At 41.5% G+C, this 12883-nt stretch overlaps 1 protein-coding gene across 1 annotated transcript in view; it reads left to right on the top strand.

Moving 5' to 3' along the window:
- Window positions 1-4792: 4792 nt before the first annotated feature.
- LOC119650601 (aminopeptidase N) overlaps window positions 4793-12883 on the top strand; it is a 91311-nt gene continuing 83220 nt past the window's right edge. Inside the window, exon 1 of the mRNA XM_038053458.1 lies at window positions 4793-5408. The gene's annotated coding sequence lies outside the window, so the exon portion shown is untranslated. The remainder of the gene's footprint in view (window positions 5409-12883) is intronic.

Consider the following 12883-nt stretch of genomic DNA (forward strand, 5'->3'; position numbering starts at 1 on the left):
TTATATTCAAAACTACTTCTGATCTTCATCTCGTCGAAAGATAAAACACATAGTCTTTTCTTAATGTCGTACTTTGAAGATTTAGTTTTATATAACTTTCCTTTGCAGCCCATTTCTTTGGTATCGGATCTGCTGGCAGTGCTGCTTTTCTCTTGTATAGAAGCCTGTATGCTCGTGGCCTAGCGGAGTAAGGGAAAATGGCAGAAGCAATATCCTCACTACACCAACGGATCTTTTTATTCGAATTTCCCATTTTCAGAATGTGTCTTTTCGTAAAAATACCTTTTGGGCAAAGAAATAGTACGTTCTGCTATTTGTAGACGTCTAAGTGTTTTTATTGCGAGCTTTGAGTTGCCTGTTTTCCCGTTATAGCTCCAATATTTCCAATTCGTTGCTGCAGTCGTGATCAGCCCTGTTTTAAACATTTTATTTTATTTTTAATGTTAACTTACTCTGAATCTCGGCGACTTTTCGAGTCAATTGAATAGGCGAAATGCTTTCTACTTCGCTTTGATAATTTGCAATCTCTTCTAGCCTTTAATACAATTATCGGAAATTAAATTTCGATTTTCTTATTAATTAAATGCACAACAACTTGCTGTACCAGTTTTTATGCGCAGACCTCTCATTCATGGGTAACCACCTATTGAAAGAAAAAGGCTAGGCGGTTTCGTCCAAGAATGTTAGTTTCGGTCCTTTAGCCGTGCTATGATAGCACTCTATCAAATAGAGCACTTAAGAAATGGCGCCCCCCGGGGGCGTCTTATTACGGCAGCTATTAATCGTCATTGCGTATCCGTTACAATATTGCTTGAACTCAAACATACCATATCATTCACTAGTTGTGTAAACCCAGCCGAAAGAGTTTCGCCAAAAGAAAAGATTATGTTGTGGGAAAGGCACATTGCATCAGTCGAGATCAGGCATCCATTCCACAAAGAATTATATTCCAACTTTCAATAAATCGTTGTTGTGTTAGCAACGGGTTTTGAGTTTTCATGAGTTCGTAGTATCCCTACAGTCTCTCTGTCCACTGCTCTGTTCAAGTGGCTGCCTCCCAGGTCAGATTAGATTATCCTCGTTTTTAGTATGAGTACTACCCAATGTGTAAGACACCTTTCTAATGCTATTCTGGTTGGAACGTCTTTGATGGCTTCGAGAATCCAATAGAATTCTCAGTTTATATCCAGAAAGGCAACTAGGGTTTGTTGCTTGTAGCGTATGAATTGAATGAATGCTAATTTGTCTTCGAGATAAGGTTGTTAAGACCCATTTCGGAGTGGAAATCAGCCTGCTCTCAGTCAATCAAGCTTTCGAGATGTTCTTTGATGCGTTCGAGGAATATTTTAACTATTATCTTTGCGACGGCAGGAAGCACACAGGTACGCCTCCAATTGTCGCACTCAAAACGTGTGGCCTACTTTGGAATTTTTACGATCATTTATCTTTTCCTCTCTCTGGGGAAGGTCTTAGATTCGCAAGATTTTCATACAAGTGGAAGAAGCAGATTTGCAGGTGTAGCGATAACTAGCTTTGCAGTGAGATCATCTAGCCCAGCGACTTTACTCCCTATTTTGCTTGGAGGAATAGCCCGTATCGGCATGTTATCGTGATTCGCCATTTCATCCACAAGAGGGGGAACTGCACCGGATGTAATACGGTCAAGAACCATGATGGAGTGTTCTTTCCATCTTTTCAGCTACTGGTCATCGTGGTCGAACAGTCGATCGTTAACATCCTTGACAGGTCTATCGAAAGGTTTATTTCACCATCAGACGTCCGTGCAAGGTGTTGTCAGAGCCGATCTTAGCATTCAGATCACCCATCCTGATCACAATGTCACCTTTATAAAGCCTCTTCCGAAGTTCGTAGTTGCTTGTAGAAAGCATCCTATTCCATTATATTGGAAAGAGCGGAGAAGAAAGAAACAGTCCAACACTGGATTCGCGTTTGCCACTACTTGACTTTCCAGAGTACAAAAGCAATATGTCATTACTGGGACAGGAGCACTTTTCAGAGTTCCACCTTCTTATTTCACTTAGGACCAGCATGTCTCACTTATATCGTTGGAATTCTCGCTCGAGTTGGATAAAGCGAGCATTCTGGCAACCCTTGATGCCTTTGTCGAAGAGCTTGGATACATGTCAGAAACCAATCATAGTCCGTTTTCGATAGCCAAAGGATTTCGGGTCCCTAACCGAGGCGATGTTGATGTTTCGGTAGCAGCAAAGTTTTGCAATTTGCAGATAGAAATTTTTATCCCTTCTAGTCGCCTCTTACGACTGTGAGTGTATTCTTAATCAGCAACCATTTAAGATACTTATGAACAAAGAGGAATTTCAGGAGGCATTTGTTGTGAAAATAGAGACTTAGGTTTCCAGCATGTGCTGGTTTGATTGTAGTAATAGAATTGATGTGTTTAGGTGTAAAATGTTCCTACAAAATCATAAAGAAAGGAATTTGGAGGAAACTTTCTTAAAAAAAAAAAAAATAAGAATCAAAACTCAACGCCGTCTTCGTTGCTAGTTTGATGGATATCTATACAAAAATTCAGCCGTGGAAGTTTTTATTTTTTCCACGGAAATATTACAGATTTAAGGGGGTCATCCCTTGTGTCGGATCCGAGGAATCCAATTTTTTTTTAGCATCAATTGTATCTAGATATAGTGTAGAATATTTGGGCAAAGTGATTTTTTGATATTCGGAGTCCTTCGGAAATTATAGTGTTAAACACGTGATAAGTCACATACCACATTTATGTCGATCGTCGTAATAAAGCGCGTATTTATCATTCCGAATGTTGTTCGAATGACTTCGCTAAAAGGACAAGAATTGAAGCCAAGGCTGTACATGTTTTTCTTGAAGAAACCTAAGGTTTATAAACTAGGTATAGCAGATTAATGATCAGTTAAGATTTCATGGCTAAAAACCACATCCTATTTTTTAAATGCGTTTTTCTTGCATGTTGAAAATCGGCTGCCACTATAGCTCAAAATCTATCAAACGAAACTCTTTGAAATTTTCCCCACTTATTCAGAACATATTTCTACGGTCCGCAAACTAGGATAATTGCGATTCATTCAGTAGTTTTTTTTTATTCATTGAAAAAGCCTTAAAAAAACACCAAAATTCACAAAAAGCTGTTTAACATGGCACCAACAATTTAGCTTTTAATATTTTTTAATAATCTTAGTTTGCGGATTCTAGTTAAGTCTGTACGTTAAAATTACGTTTACTTTTTTTCTCTAAGATGATCGCAACGCCCTCCAGCGTGGCAACAGAAAAACACCTTTTTTGTAGATGGGTGTATAAATTGCTCGGTATTTCAATAACCAACTATGCGATCGGGCTGGAAAAATTACTATGCACGCTCATGATATTAATGAATCTATAGTGAGAAATTCGTATTTGCATCTTTATCCATTTCTTGACAAAAAATTAAAAAATTTTTAAAGAAAGTAAAAAAACGGCCTTCACACGTGATGAAGCCCTTAACACTCCGTGCACGCCCTTGTCTTCCAGTGAGCCTTTTCGCTGTCATAACCATCCAAACATTTCCAGGTAAAATTTCTCGTGCGTCGGGTCATGTTGATTTCTCTATAGCCAACTCTCCGTCTATTAGTTGTCGAGAGTTTTTTCGTTGAAATGAACGAGGAAAGTTTTCGTCCTCAAATGAATTTCCCAATTTCCCCAAAATTTAATTGGATGGAGCAGGGATAACTGACTTTTGGACAATAAAGTTGATGCACTCTCTACACCAGTTGCTTGCTACTCCTGCACACAAAAGGTTCAACTGTCGGTCCATGCTGTTCCTAACCGCTTTTTTTGGAATATAGTTCAATTCTAGAGCCTAATTGCTGTGTGGGAGAGGTTTTCTATGCGGGACAGACTCAACATAGGCTCACAGAGTGGAAGGAATTTATATTTGAATTGGATGGAAATTATTAATGGTTTACAGCCACCCTTCTATGTAGTTAACGCTATTAATTACTGCTTCTCGTTCAAAATACCACGCAATCACAATTCCCACCGCATGAATTCAATTAATTTCTCTCCTAAAGTCCTGTCTGCATCTCGGGCGACGTCCAACGTATTTCCAATTAGCTCCCTTGAATGTTATCATCATAATATTTTCACGCTCAAGTCCCTCCTTCCTGGAGCGTATCATGCGATTGTTATTTGTTGAATGTCCTGCCGCAAAAGGATATCGCGCGAAGCTGGGGTGCATGACATCTATGTCAGCAGATTTGGAGCATAATTAAGGGAAATGGTAAATCGTTTCCATTTCACTATAGCCCTCAGGAATTTTCCTCATGTTTTGAATGCGTCCTGGGAAAGTGTGAAATGTGGGAAATCCCGTCGTCCGTTCACTTTTGAACGTGCGTATAGTGATTGGGATGCATGGATTCTTGCCACGTTGCAGATAAGTTCAAAAGATTTGGCAAATTCTCAAGTGGGTGGTGGTAGTAAGGAAGCGAATATGTGGAAGATGTTCTACTTTGGATATTGGTGCGACTATAATAATTTGCAGCGACAATTCATTGTTCATGTGTTGAACAGAAGCTCCTTCCAATTTGTTAACATAAGCCTACTCCATTTTGACCCACGCTTCCCTATAGTAAATGTGCTGCAAAAATGCTCGCCTTCATCGACTTATTGCCTCTGGACATCGGAGACAAGGCTTGGGGCTGTTTGTTAACTGGAGAAGAAATGGTGCTCCATTACTGTGCCCACTCTAAGCACGAAAAGTGCTATCTAATGCGGCACGAGGGGCCTGGCCGCTCCGCGTAATCATTCAGAGATGAAAGTAGATGGCAATGAGCTACCGGCTGATGAGTGCCAGTCTGTGGAGCAGCACGCCAGAGTAGTTTGGAGCCGGGGGAGCAGCATCTAGCAGAGTATTCCGCCAGAAGCAGTTCTCCGTATTCTGTATTTGCCACTTGTTGGAGTCGTGTCCAAGCAGTGCGCGAAATCGGATCGAGCCTTTCCTATGGACATGCCGTAATGCTGTAATTTGCTTGTGTGATGCGGGACGACTGTGGACTCTCCAGTCCCTAGTGCACATTTGCAAGGACGTTCATTACTTTCCGATCGGTGGAAGGACATGGAAGTCAGTCGCTACTGTGAAACCCGATAAGGATAGCGGACACGTGTAACGGAATTCAGACGAGCCCTGAGGCTTTCGCGGATCCACTTGCATATCGACAGTAGTTGGTCAGCTTGGATAGTGTGTGGTATATGTGTACGAGCTGAGGAAACGGTTTCGAGTTAGTCCTGTTGCGGGCGCTGCAGAAATTGTGGATAGTGAAGTGTCTAATCGGCAAAAACAGTAACTTTTAGTGTTCAATTAGCGGAGGTGTTGATTTTGGCGGCTGCAAGAGGATTAAATATTTCCCAGCAGGGCAAAGGTAGTGTACTCTGTTCACTTAATCAGATTTACTTGGGTTTCTGCAGTTTTCGTATCTTAATCAGTCGAAATGAGGGAACTGGAGCTAATTTAGTTCGAGGAGCGCGAGTCCATTGTGCGACTCCAATCATGGAGCGCAGCCCCTAAGTGGCTTAAGTGATTCCAGCACTGAGGTCTCTTCTTGTACCCAACCGAATAACTACAATAGATTCGTGTGAGATGCGTTACTTACTCAAACGCGGTGCGTTGAAACCTTAGCCAAGATTTATTATTCAATAATAATACGCGGGAAAATGTTAGTATCAGTTCGAGTTTGGTGTCCATTCATGGAATCATTATCAGTTGGACGGCATTAATTCGATGGGAATTTGTGTTATGAGATCACCGCAACAAGGGAGGTCATAGATAACCATGAGAAAGCAATTTTCTCGCAATAAAATTGACGTTAAAACGTTGATTCAATAATTCCGTGCGAAAACTGTACATAGGTTCGAGTTCGATGTTGCATGAAATTGAAATTTCAGTATTTGAATTGTATGAGTTAATTTACGTGCTCTCCTCAGATTCACGTTCAAAGTGCCCAGATCTTTCGCTGTGGTGATAAATAAATAAATTTCTGAACATAAAACGGAATTTGGGAGCATTACTAAGTAAACAATAATTAAAAATAGAGTAATCCAAGAAACAGAACAGAGAAAGCTAATATACTCGTAGGAATGCTTTGCTATTTAAAAACCCATAAAATTTGCTCTTCACCATACAAACTTAGGGTAGAACTCATGCTTGTAAATTGTTACATAAGTAATCTGAAGGAAAACTCACTACGGCTAACTTTTCCGGACATTGCGGAAAGAACCAACAAAGCCGACATCAAATTTTAATTTTGTATTGGATCAACTAAGTAAACCTAAAGGAGTGTTGGTACTGAATGTCCCGGAATGTCCACGCTAAATTGCCGAAATTTGTGAATAAGTATACTATATGCTTGTTAAGGTTAAGATTTGTGGTAATAAAGTTCCCACCACTTTTACATTTAAATCTAATAGAATGGAGAAAATAAGGGAGACTAATTGGCTGTAATTTAAGGGGGTCATCCCGTGTGAAGCCCGTTTTTTTTTCGCTTTTTTTAGAAATTTTTTGTGAAGAACTGGATAAAGATACAAATACGAAATTCTCATCATATATTTAATAATATCCTAAGCATGTAGTATTTTTTCTAGCCCGACATAGTTTATTATTGAAATACAGAGCAATTTATACACCCATCTTCAAAAAAAGGTGTTTTTATGCTACCACGCTAGAGTGCGCTGCGATCATTTTAACAAAGAAATGTAAACGGCATTTTAATGTATAGACTTAACTACAGTCCGCAAACTAACATTATTAAAAAATATTGAAAGCTAAATTTTTGGCGGCGTTTTAAACTTTTTTTTTGCGAATTTTGGTGTTTTTTAAGGCTTCTTTAGTGAATAAAAAAAAACTACTGAATGAATCGCAATTATCCTAGTTTGTGGACCGTAGAAATATGTTCTGAATCATGAAAATTTCAAAGAATTTCGTTTGATAGATTTTGAGCTATAGTGGCAGCGGATTTTCAATATACACTTTCGAGAAAACGCATTTAAAAAGTAAAATGTGATTTTAAGCCATAAAATCTTAACTGATCATTAATCTGCTATACCTAGTTCCTGAACCTTAGGTTTCTTCAAAAAATACATGTTCAACCTTGGCTTCAATTCTTGTCCTTTTAGCGAAGTCATTCGAACATCATTCGGACTGATAAATACGCGCTTTATTACGGCGATCGACATAACGTATTTAAGACTATAATTTCCGAAGGACTCCGAATATCAAAAAATCATTTTGCCCATATATTCTACACTATATCTAGATACAATTGATGCAAAAAAAAAATCGATTCCTCGAATCCGACACACGGGATGACCCCTTTGAAACTATTCACATTCAGGGTCACACTAAGATGCTTTACATTTCTAAGTATGTGACAGCGTTTCTTCGTTAAACTTTGGTGAATTCAGGTACTTCTGTTTTCATGATGAAAAACATCAGATCAGGGGGCCAAAAATTCTTCGGAGGATTCTTCTCTCGAACGCGGCCAAGAGTTCGCAATTTTTCTTGCTAAGAACCCAAGTTTCCGAGGAATACATGAGGACTGGCAAAATCATAGTCTTGTACAGTAAGAGCTTTGACCCTATGGTGAGACGTTTCGAGCGGAACAGTCTTTGTAAGCTGAAATAGGCTCTGTTGGCTGACAACAACCGTGTGCGGATTTCATCATCGTAGTTGTTATCGGTTGTGATTTTCGATCCTAGATACGAGAAATTGTCAACGGTCTCAAAGTTGTATTCTCCTATTCTTATTTTTCTTCGTGTTTGTGTTTGACCAGTGCGGTTTGATGTTGTTGGTTGATTCGTCTTCGGTGCTGATGTTGCCCCCATATACTTTGTCTTGCCTTCATTGCCCAAGATCTCGTGCCGGCTGCTCGATCTGGATGAAGGCAGTTTGTACGTTTCGGGTGGTTCTTCCCATGATGTCGATATCGTCAGCATAGGCCAGTAGACCTGGTGGACTTGAAGAGGATCGTACCTCTCGCATTTACTTCAGCATCACGGATCACTTTCTCGAGGGCCAGGTTAAAGAGGACGCATGATAGCGCATCCCCTTGTCTCAGACCGTTGTTGATGTCGAATGGTCTTGATAGTGATCCTGCTGCTTTTATCTGGCCTCGCACATTGGTCAGGGTCAGCCTAGTCAGTCTTATTAATTTCGTCGGGATACCGAATTCTCTCATGGCCGTGTACAGTTTTACTCTGGCTATGCTATCATAGGCGGCTTTAAAGTCGATGAACAGATGGTGCAACTGTTGTCCATATTCCAACAGTTTTTCCATCGCTTGCCGCAGAGAGAAAATCTGATCTGTTGCTGATTTGCCTGGAGTGAAGCCTCTTTGGTATGGGTCAATGATGTTCTGGGCGTATGGGGCTATCCTGCCTAGCAAGATAGCGGAGAATATCTTATAGATGGTACTCAGCAACGTGATACCTCTATAATTGCTGCACTGTGTGATATCTCCCTTTTTATGTATGAGACAGATAATGCCTCGTTGCCAATCGTCAGGCATTGATTCGCTGTCCCATACCTTGAGCACAAGATGATGAACCACTTGGTGTAATTGGTCGCCTCCATATTTAACCAATTCGGCCGTAATTCCATCGGCTCCTGGTGACTCATGATTTTTTAGCCGATGAATTGCACGAACTGTTTCTCCTAAACTTGGTGGTGGCAGTATTTGTCAGTCGTCTTCAGTTGGTGGGACCTCCAACTCGCCGATGTTCTAGTTGTTCAGTAGCTCATCAAAGTACTCAACCCATCGCTCTAATATGCCCATTCTGTTGGAAATCAGATTTCCCTCTTTGTCTCGGCAGGATGAGCATCGAGGTGTATAAGGTTTCATCCTGCTGACTTGTTGGTAAAACTTGCGCGCCTGGTGCGGTTGCTCCTTGTACTTTTCTAGTTCACAGACTTGTTGGTTCTCCTTCTTCCTTCCGTCTGTGAAGTCGCTTCTCCGCTCAACGGAGTTCGTGATAAGTCTCTACGCGTGCCCGCGTTCTTTGAGAATGCAACATTATTCGGTGTGCGGCATTCTTCCGTTCCGTTGCTAGCTTACATTCATTGTCAAATCAGCCGTTCCGACTCGTTTTGCGGCTGGGGCCAAGTATGTTTGTGGCTGTATCCATGATAACGTTCTTCAGGTGATTGTGAAGATCATTTGTTGATACTTCATCTCCAGGTCCTCTGTTGACTGCAGTTATTGCGGCATTCATTTCCCTCTTATAGGTGTCGCGGAGGGTTGTGTTGTGGATGGCTTCAGTGATCACTCTCACCTGATTGTCAGAGGGGATTCTGGGTGGTATTGTTATTCGAGCTCGGAGCACCATACCAACGAGATAGTGATCCGAGTCTATATTGGCCCCCCTATATGTTCTGACATTCATCAAGGCAGAGAGGTGGCGGCGTTCGATCAACACGTGGTCAATTTGGTTGAAAGTGGTCCCGTCTGGAGAGGCCCACGTATGTTTGTGGACCACTTTCCGCGCAAACCAGGTACTTCCAACAACGATTTCGTGTGACCCTGCTAATTGAATAGTCCGCAGTCCGTTATCATTTGTTTTTTCGTGTAAGCTATGGGAGCCAACGTATCGCCTGAATACTGGCTCCTTCCCTACTTGGCTGTTAAAATCCCCAAGTATGATTTTGATATCATATCTGGGACAGGCTTCGAGGGTTCGTTCTACTGCCTCGTAGAAGGTATCCTTCTCCGAATCTGCAGTCTCCTCTGTAGGGGCGTGAACGTTTATGAGGCTTATGTTTCTAAACTTGCCTCGCAAGCGCAGAGTGCCTAGCCGTTCGCTTATGTTTTCAAAGCCGATAACAGCAGGTTTCATTTTTTGGCTGACTAAGAAACCTACTCCGTGCACATGATTTACTGGATGACCGCTATAATATATGGTGTAGTGGCTCTTCTCCAGGAAACCGGTCCCTGTCCATCGCATCTCTTGCAACGCTGTTATATCAGCCCTATATTGGGACAGGGTATCGGCTAGCTGCTCATCAGCTTCATCTCTGTGCAGGGAGCGCACGTTCCATGAGAAAATGCGCAAATCGTTATTCCTTTGTCGTTGCCGGGTCCGTCGTCCGAGGCTCCTCTGCAGCTTTTCGTTAAGAAAGAGCTCTCAGCGGTCACCACGTGGAGGTGGAGATAGGGTTTGGTAGTAGAGCTGTTGGTGTTGATTCAGTAGGCATTTCCCAGGTTTTATGCTCCATCGTGCGTACCAATCCACGTTTCGCCCCGGGACCTATACTACCCCCTGATACCCATACCACCATATTGTCGGTATATGTCTCCCCCTTCATTTTGCTACTGTTAGAATACTGGAGCGGCAGCGTTGCTGGTTTGCTTTTAAGATAATCCTGCCGGGAGTTGGAAAGAAGCTTTCCTTCCAATATCGCTCTTGAATGCATTACTCTATTTTACTGGGCATAAAACTCTAAAGTCAAATTTCATTGACTTCTTTAAACCTTCCTTCACCTTTGATTTCAGTTCGTATATAGTGCGAATGTTGCCGTTAGAAGCTGTGGAAAATTTAGTTCTATGAACCTGACTAAACTCCTTCCTTCTCTACCACAGTTAACTATTAGGTAGCTATCACCCTCCCCTTTGCCACGCAAAGCATTGAAATCATACGAGTACGTACCATTTCGAATTACTCTGGCCAGGAGTATAAGCGAGACATACGGAAAATCGAATGAACTGTGATTGATAAGTTGTAAATCATTTTTCCCTATGTATTAAGGAATATGTCAAGGCTTTTGTAGCAGCTGGATTGCACTCAGCCTATCATTAGTTCAACCGGACTGACATATTTTATTTAAAAAGTTTACCATTCATCAGTCCATCAGTCACTGCCATAAACGTCAATTTGCCATCATTTTGCTATTCTGACCGACGTCAACTTATGGAACATTTGAACGATCAATGTTCCATAAGTTGCTTTGATCTCGGTCTTATCAATAGGATCAATCTTTGTTTAGAGGCTAGGTTGTGTGTAGATAGGCTTGGAAAATACATTCATAAGCCCTACCTTCGAGTGTGGTAACCGCATATTAGATAAACTGTGCCTCTGGTAAGAGATTCAGATTGAAGAGTATCCAACTGTGGTTTGAGAAGGATCTCTGGTTGAAAGAAAGCAGAAGGTTTTCTTCGATGTGATAATGGACGCCAAATTCTACAGCGTCTGTGGTAGTGGGGATCAGTCTTAAACTGTAGAAGGTAAGCATATATGTATATCAGTTTTTTGCGCCTACCGAGTCTTTCTGGTAGGGACAGAGGCTTTGAGTATATTTCGATCGATTTCTTTTGGGCTGAAGAATTAAATTGCACTACTTTCCTCGGAAGTCTTTTAAAGTTTTGATGTAGTTGTGATGATTGTTTTGTTTGCAGTACCATTACCAATGCTTGCCTACATATGTAGAGGGAAGCGTAACGGTCGAAACGTCAACATTCTTTTTTTTCATCATCTCACTAACAGACATCCATAGGAACTACAGTGCTTAGCTGCACACAGAAGTTTCCAAAGAAGTAATAGTAAAACGCCACTTAAAATTTTATTTACGTGACATTATGTTCTGAAGCTTACCTTTCATATGGTGAGTGCAATAACAAAATTAAAATTGTAACGGTATTCAAATTTCAATATGTGCATTCGATGCCACTTTCTAAGGTTATTTTTTAAAAAAAAACCTTATTAAAATCGGTTTACTATCTATCTGTTCGTCTGTCTGTTTTTCTTTTTTTTGAGGAGTTGGAAATCTTCAAGATATGACCATGGAGTTGATCGCATCCCAGTCTTCCTGACATGCTAACATTCTTCGCACCAGATTTTCTGCTACGAGTACCTTTCCTAGAGTCTAGTGCCTTTCTCGAAACAGGAGCTCCATAGAGCCGGATCGAACTCACTATTTTAGCTATAAGCAGCCTGGAGGTATGTCGTGGCCTTCCCAAGTTCGGCATCATCCTTGCCAAGGCCACAGTTGCAGTGGATGCTTTGTGATAAATCTTGTTTAGCTAAGCTTCTCGTCTATCATCACTCACAAGTATTTGATGGTAGGCTTAGAAGTGATGATATGATGATATGGCAAAATTTCTTTCACAGCGTTTGGTTATGAGGACCGCTTCCGTTTTTTCCTCCGCAAGTGTCAGACCAGAACTTTCTAGCCAACCCTTAACAACACTGATCGCTTCGCATGAGTATAACTCAGTATCTTTGAGGTGCTTTGCGACCACAACTAGCGATATACCGTGGGCGTAGCCCACAACCGTGGCTTCCTCCGGAAGGGGAAGATTAAGTACGTCGCTGTAGATGATGTTCCACAGCGATGGGTTAAGTACGTAGCCCTGTGGGACATCCGCAGAGACAACGTACTCTTGAGGTCCGTCATCAGTGTGATACCAAAGCCTCCGTTCTTGTATAATAAATAGCTGTTGACAATATCCGCAACATAAGCGAGAATGCCAATCTTTGCCAAAGATTCCCGTATTAGATTCCAATTGGCCGAATTGAATGCATTTATCACATCCAGGGTCATACCACGCAATATTCGCTAATCCGTAGCCCTTTCCGTGGATTACATCTTCGGCCAATGGTTGATCTGGCTTTACGGAACCTACGCTGTCGATCTGAGAGGCCTTCCTGGCTCTCAACAACTGGGGGTAATCTATTATAGATCTAACATTTTCCCCACAGTGTCCGAAAGACAAATACGTCTGTAGGAGGTTGGCTCATCTGGACTCATCTCGTCACTGGTGACTGGCGGTATTGCCGTCACATTCAGAGGTCGCTGGAAGCTGTCAGTGCCCTCCTCTTGCTCCGTTTGATGGCGAGCTTAAAGGTTTTG

Source organism: Hermetia illucens, chromosome 3, assembly GCF_905115235.1.
Source record: "Hermetia illucens chromosome 3, iHerIll2.2.curated.20191125, whole genome shotgun sequence".
NCBI lineage: Eukaryota > Metazoa > Arthropoda > Insecta > Diptera > Stratiomyidae > Hermetia > Hermetia illucens.